The following is a 7,918-nucleotide window of genomic DNA, read 5'->3' as shown; positions in this document are numbered from 1 at the left end:
TGGTTACACAGAGTTTTGTGTGTTGGTCAGTTATACTTCCGGATGGCAATATTGTGAGCTTCTTAGCCAAGCGCATACTCTTTGTAGTTCACTAGTAACAATCATTGCCAAAGTTTACGGAATATTGTTCGAAGTGTCTTTAATTGGGCTATGGAGCGTGGTTGTTCCCCTCGATTTCGAGCTTATTATGCCTATAATCTGGTCACCAATCAAGGGACTGAATTTGGTAGCAAGTAAGTGTCTGAATTCAATACTCACACTCAAGTGGGCCAGAATCAAAATTTCAGTTGTCATATCTATTCGACTGGCTTCTCTGTCCATCATTGCAATGAAGTTAAACCTGCAGAAAGTGCTTTGCAATGAGATGTCCTACCCTATGGATAGCTTGCAGCGGCGTGGCGTATTGACGGCATATGGTGTTGCCATAATAGGCTTCAACAGTCGTGACGTCACTTCCCTCGTAATGACGCATAGTAACTTAGTATCTGGTTCTAAACTATCGGAACAATGGCGGACGCCCTTATGAAATACTCTTCCGACGAGCATAAACGTGTATCCAGAGGAGAAAAACATTATAAATCTGATCATGTTTTGACTTTTATACATTCTAATCACATGACATGTGAACAAGTTTTAGCCAGCCTGAAGAATAAAATGTGCCGATTTTCTTTGTTTAGAACCAAGCTGCTCGTTGCTGGCCGGACGTGACATCAGACTAATGAATCCTATTAGAAGAAGAAAAAGACTTCTAACACAGTGAACACGACTAAGAGGAGAGGACGTGTTGGGGCGGGGGATGAGGGGGGGGGGGGGGGGGGGGGGGGGGGGAGGTCGATGGTTTCTACGAGTGGACATAACTCACAAAAACACACAATTCATGAAGACAAGCCATAACACTGAGATACCAGTCCCGTGTGAAAATGATTTTGAAGTAATTCTTTGTCCACCGATTAAGGGACTGAATTTGGTTGATAATGCAATTAATATATGATAAATGTAAATCAAAAGAAAGAAAAAAGAAGCTATGACAGCAATGACTTACTTTTAGTACTTGTAAAGAAAATCTGCAAGGTGATGTTTCATCCTGCAAATCTTTTTATAATTTGCTTATTGAATCTTGGAATGGCATCTATTTCAGCTTTGTGAATGGGAGCGATCTATATTCAGGTTTTCATCCAACCAAGTCATCAATCACATGATTTGTTGCTGTCCAACGATTGGATATTTCTTTACAAATATAACACGCTGCTTTGTTTATGAAAATTGTAAACATAAACATGTGTCAAGCTGAACAAAATGACCAATCGTGATGTTAGATATTTCAAAAGATGTGAACACTTTTCACTCTCTGGGTAACTTTGAGCACATTTTGCAATGTGACCAATGACCTCGAGCATCATGCCCATTGACAAAAGTATCAAAGAATATAACCGCTCCTGTTTCTTTGAATTTCGTAAGAAAGTTTTCACTCTTTTAAGTGTGCTAAAACTTAACAACGTTCAGGTTAAAACAGAAGCTAGAGGTGCTGTGATAATGAGTTTTTAGAAGTTTTGTGCTTTCAGTGAAGCTAGCCTGCTGGTCAGTATCAACAAGGGTAAACAGCACTTTGATTACAGATGGACAATTTTTGTGTGAAAATGATTCGTTTTGATAAATCACCCGAAGCTCACTTTTCAGTTTATCAGATTATAAATATTGGTATTTATGGATAATTGTTTCAAAATGTGCTTCAGGAAATTGAGCCCGAAATTTGGTGAACTTAATGGGATTCAAAATAGCCAAAGAAGATAAAAATGTATTGTCAATAAGCCTGTTTGTTAAATGTGTCATGAGGACATCACAGACTTCAGCAGCTGTAGCCTTAACATTCGAACTGGTCTGTTTCCTCTTTTTGCAGGATTTTACTGGTCATTCTTATAATGTGTCCCTAACTACCTGAAGCGACTTAACAAACAAAGTCCTTTGAAATAAATGATAAAGTACTTCCACGTGATTAAAATGGTGTGGAAAAAGTCAAGGAGGTAGTTGAATTCTTTGTCTTCCAGAATTCTTTGGAGTCCACAAGCTTCTCTTACGGTTATGTCATCCCACATTGAAGGGTTTTCTATCATATTTCCAAAGCAAGCATTTTTTTTATTATTGACACTGGCTATCAATCTGCTATGAAAATTCCACCGTTTAACGTTTTGAGCATGCAGCTCTTAAAGCATCTGAACGTTGAGGAGAGACAGAAAAAAATGAAGTGAATCCCTCCGGGTTTATAAAGAACAATCTGCCATTAGAAATATGACCAACTAATTGTTTAAGGATTAAATTGAACTGATGTGCGTAATAATGCACATAATGGGCATAGGGATACTTGTTTTTTATTATTGTTTGAACTTTGAACACCACTTGTTCCGCTCATCACCGCTGCGCCATCGAAAGCCTGTGCTATAAGTTTTTCTTTTAATCTAAAAATAAAAAGCCCAACAAAAAAAAAAACAAACATAATGTCATGCATGTCTAAAAATGTTAATACTTGTTCAACTGGAACTTTATCGTTCACATAACGTAATATTATCACGAATTGGGAAACACTAGAAGTATCGGTGGTTTCATCAGCTTCTATAGCTACAAATTCTGTATTTTCAATCTCTTTCTTAATAAACTCTAAGTGCATTTGATATATATATATATATATATATATATATATATATATATATATATATATATATATATATATATATATACAGTCTAGTAACTCGTTTTATATAGTGTTGGACGTGTATTTTGTAACATTTGCTGATTTTAAATGATCTTTCAGCTGGCTATCTAAGGAAGGGAGAAGAATCAGGAGGTCTACGCCTCTGTTGAACGAGGATTCTCTTTCATCAAGACCACGAAGTGGTAGCTCGTGTATCCCACAGAATTTAATTCAGTCAATCATTTTATTCAATACATGCCTATTTTTTATCAACACGCTGATTATGTCTTTGAACAAACTAACGAAACGATCAATTTGAGTAGCTTTATTTACAGTTCCAAAAGTTATATAACGAACGGCATTTTCATTTGTTAGATGAGTCTCGGTATTTTCATGGTTTTTTAGGACGTGGTTAAGGTCACTATAGCCTATAGATGTCCATGATTTGTCAGTGTTTGTTGCACCTGTAAAAAAGTAGACAATAAAAACAAAAGAAACGTTTTTTCTAAACTGTGAGCCATTCATGTCTGTCATACCATGTCACTGAAAAAGAGCGTTTTAATATGTCGTATTTTAAAGTTTTATGTTGTTTCCCTTTGCTACTTACAAATAAACTTGACAATAATCAGTTTTTTTGACAGCATTTATTGTAATAATTTCGATGACCGAAGTTACCCTAATTATGACGTAAATGGTGTAATTCACTTTTATGGTTAATTCACTTCTAAAATCAAAATTTCTTTATCTGTATTTTTCTTGTGTGTGGTCAAGAAGTGTGGCCGCTTTATCAATGCCACACGCACGTTTACTACATAAAGTCTAGAGCGTGACCACGTAAATCCAGGAGGCCAGTTGGATTGCGTTTTATCTAGTAAAGAGCGACACATTGACGTAAACTGTGTAAGTGGCCTCAACCGGTCGATTTACTCTGATCGTTCATATCAGTTAGCGCTCATCATTTGAAGGAACGATGTTGACGTCACGCAGTTCTTTGTTAATCTTTATACTCAGTCTTTTAGTGAATTGTTCTCACTAAATTATATTAATCAGAATATAAATATGAACGTTAAAGGATACACACCGTTTTGTGTGTTATTATGTTTTATGCAGATGTTATGAATATGTTACCTAAACGCACAGCATCAATATGGTCGTAAATTGGACATCATTGTCTTGTAAAGCAGAGACTGACTGGTGAGGTGTATCTTTCATAATATTAGTTCCTCGTTTGAAATCTTTTCCGAGGGGTACCATCTCAGATTAATGGTACCAACTGTGGCGGGTTGTGTGTTATTTTTGTGGGATCGAGTCCAACCGATAGCTCAATGGTCTGGATTCGAACTAGTATGCGCGCTATGGCTCTCGTTACCAGCTGCACCACTCAACCTATACCCCAAACGGATCAGGTTTAATCTAGGGGGTGATTAAGAATTGCCTTAGGGTCCCTTATAACTTAATTGTATTAATAACAAGTGAGTCAAGACAATAGTAACGCCCAATGCAATAATAACAATTCTATACATAAAGTTTAATTAGATTGTTACAGGAAAAGATAGAAAGAATAAGTATTTATTTAATATCAGGAAGAATAGCTCTAATTGAGTGGATCTAATTTATTATTTATTTATCTTTTGATTTATTTATTGATTCATCTATGATTGATTGATTAAGTTAGTTTCTAATCATCTGTGTCCGTGGAAAATACATTTGAAAATGGTATAAGCCCGTTTGGCTTATCTTTATCCCGCCGTCTTGCTTGACTGAGGCAAATGTATCAGCTAGTTCCAGGGTTGGCGCCTGCTTGCAGAGTTTTCTGGACTTCACAACAGTGTGTTGTAGTTAGAGGCTGACACCAGGGGTTTACCCATATTCACGGACTGGGATGCAGGGATTCGGCACGACTGGGTACTTCAAGGACACGTACAAGGACCAGGACCTTCAATTAAGAGTTAAACAACAAGGTCTTAGAGCCAATCGAGTTTGTCTTTCGCCACCGAATCGTCCTTGAGCGACACATCATAATAGCCTTTATTTGCCGACAAAGGCAAGGAGAAGCAGTAACTCCATGATAATGGTAGTTAGTATATATGTATTAAACATGAACGGACAGTCGAGCTATCTTACATGATGAGAATTTAACAGGGTTGTGACCCTGGTATTTCTTCATTTATTTTTATTAATTATAATTGAGGTTATGATGTGTGGCCGGCGATTGGCAGTAGGGTACAGACATTCAAGCAATATACATATTGAATATAAATGAATTAATAGCATAGATCATAAACAAATGTTAACTATAGTATAAGATACATATAGATATAGTTTTGAACAGGTATTCCAACTTACGAACATCCATGGAATAGCACAATTAAAATATATACACAAACTATAATATTAATAATAGATTAAATTGAATTCACAGTAATATCTCGTTCCAGTTTGAATGTTAACCAAAAATTCATTTTACCTCCAGCCGAGATAGAAGAAAATTTTTACAAGTTTGAAATTGGAGAGATAGCTCTTCTTTCTTGGGATTCTTAGCGTGTGTGTGATGAAATTCAGAGATGAATTTGATTTTGTGAAATAAAGGAGCGCATCTGAATTATGGGAATAGCCAATCAGAAGAATGTTCCTGTTTTAGATAGCCAATGATATCCAGATGCTTTGGTAAGAAAGAATTACGGATAATTACCGGAGAGCTAGACCTTAATTGTAATTTTAGCTACTCTTGAACGAGACAATAAACTCAGGGCATATGCACGTTGGAATCTTGTTTGGAAAAGGTAATTAGCAGGAGGTATGGATACAATGGGCAGACAACTTGAACAGGTAAATAAGCCTTAAGCTGAAAGTGAGTGTTCCGTTATACAATGGAAAGGTTTCCCACCTAACGACCAAAATTTCCGTTAGAAAAATTTAGAGCTTTATTGGAAAAAGACTGTCCAGGTTCTGAGTATCTTAGCTGGAGGTGTTAATCAAATATATGTCTCGTCCACTAGGTTTGAAGTGGTTTTGAATGAGACGCTGACGAATGATAAAGAAACACGCAGTGAAAAAAAAATCGTTCGTCACACCTACTTATTCTCAATTATTGGTTGCGGTGGAAGCAATGCCCTATAGTTTGCTATGGGTGAAAGATACCGATAGTGTTTTGCCATTGACCAGGTGGATACATGAGTACGGGCAACACAATTTTGTATTTGTGTTGTACAATAAGGTCCGTCTCTCGTCGCTTATTTTATGTCTTTTTAAGAATATTATTTCATATTTTCGAAAGCAAGCGATGACTGGTTTCTTTCTCCTATTGATGTCCTCAGAATCTGCATGTGGGCATCAAAGTTTGTGGATTGACTTCCATTTTCGTTGAGTTTTGTTGACCTGGGTGTAATCCAACTATTTTCGTCGCACTCAGCGATTCCATTTGCCAAGCGACCCGGCAATGGTATCAATGGAGATTAGGTATGTGTGTGTGTGTGTGTGTGTGTGTGTGTGTGTGTGTGTGTGTGTGTGTTTGTGTCTGTGTGTGTGTGTGTGTGTGTGTTTGGGGGTTTTATTATTTTTTTTTTTTTGGTGCCTCATCTCGAACAGTCGTGAAAACGAAGATCTGTCCTTAATGACAGATCTTCGTTTCTTCCACGTCGATCATCGAACGCTGTAGGTTGGTAATCGTTAACTTGCTAGGCTGTTCTATTGTAGATTAAAAAAAAAAAAGATTTTCGTTTCTTCCACGTTGATCGCCAATCGCTGTAGGTTGGTAACGTAATAGTTAACTTGCTATTCTATTCTAGCTAAATCCGTGCTCGGATATCTATGCTCCATCCAACGTGAACTGTGCTGTAGTGTCGAGCGGAAGTCTCGATGATACCTCAAGTCATCGGCCACCAACACTCAAAACTTCCCGAACTCGATGACCAAGGAAAAGTCGGGAATTCCCGAGAAGTAGCACTTAACTGAGCTTTGGATGGCTTTTTTGTATTAAAACTTAAAATACATTAAATAAATTCACTTTGTATAATAATAAAACATTGATACCTATAACCATTTTGATCTATTTACGACGTTTGTGTTTTGTTAGCTGTTTAAAATATGATATAACGTCAATACCCAATACCAATGACTAGGTATTGAATGAAAGCACCGATGACTAGAGCGATGCTCGAGACTTTTTTGAGTCTCGAGACTCAAAAAAGCATCGAGACGCAAAAAAGTCTCGAGCTTCGCTGGAATCATCGCCGACGAGAGAGGGGTGAACAATGCAGATAGTACACATTGTTAGTAACGCGTGCGTCGCTCGCGCAGTATAGTCTCGAGACTCGGGACTCGGGACTCAATACGAGAAGCATCGATGACCAAGATTCTCGAGACGAGAAAAGCATCGAGAACTAAGTGGAGGTCGGGAACTTCTCAGTCGTCGATGACTGACTTCTCAAAACCTAAAGCATCGTTGACCTTTTGGTGATCCGGATGCCCTCCCCTACTGTGCTGGACGTCTGGCCGTTCGCTCCCCGTGTCACTCGGCCAGAACTCGGTCGTTGACCAAGGTTGCCAATTTAATGTTATAGAAGCCCAGAAGCCAAGTTTCAAAACTTGCCGGTTGGTGAGGAGAAATGGGGTTTGGCATCTTGGTATTTGTTTTTGGTATTTTAAAAAATCATTTAATTTCACCTAATTAAAAGACAAATCAACACTAATTTCACAAAATATACAAAATTTCATCCTGAAAAATTGCACGAGGTGATGAAATTCTCATTAAATTAAACGTGTTAGCGGCTTTGTGTACTTACTACTTACTCAGTTCACGCGTAGCCATCGTAAACTCATAGCCTGATACTGGAACCATAGCCATCGTTAACTTATAGCCTGACAAAAAATGACGTCAAAAGACACGTATTTGGCCACAAAAGAAAACAATTCGTGAGTTGTATTCAATAGTTCAACCAATGGAATCACTTGTTTCCTTGAGTTCTACCAACGATAACTCATTAGATGCTGCACGAACCTTAAAAATTATATCAAACTGTAAGTCCTAGAGGGTTTTAATGTCAGGCTATAGATAGAATGAAGATGACGTCACTCTGGTCTTTGTTATTGTTTTTGCCATCCGCGTTTATAAGTAATACTCACTGAACTGTATTAACCCCACTATAAACATTCATGCATACATACAGTTTTGTGTGTTGGTCCGTATTACTTCCGGATGGCAATGTTATGAGCTTCTTAGCCAAACGCATA

Source organism: Berghia stephanieae, chromosome 2 (assembly GCF_034508935.2).
Source record: "Berghia stephanieae isolate SIO BIC M18660-M18661 chromosome 2, UCSD_Bste_1.3, whole genome shotgun sequence".
Taxonomy (NCBI): Eukaryota; Metazoa; Mollusca; class Gastropoda; order Nudibranchia; family Aeolidiidae; genus Berghia; species Berghia stephanieae.
Note: the sequence above shows the minus strand (reverse complement) of the source record.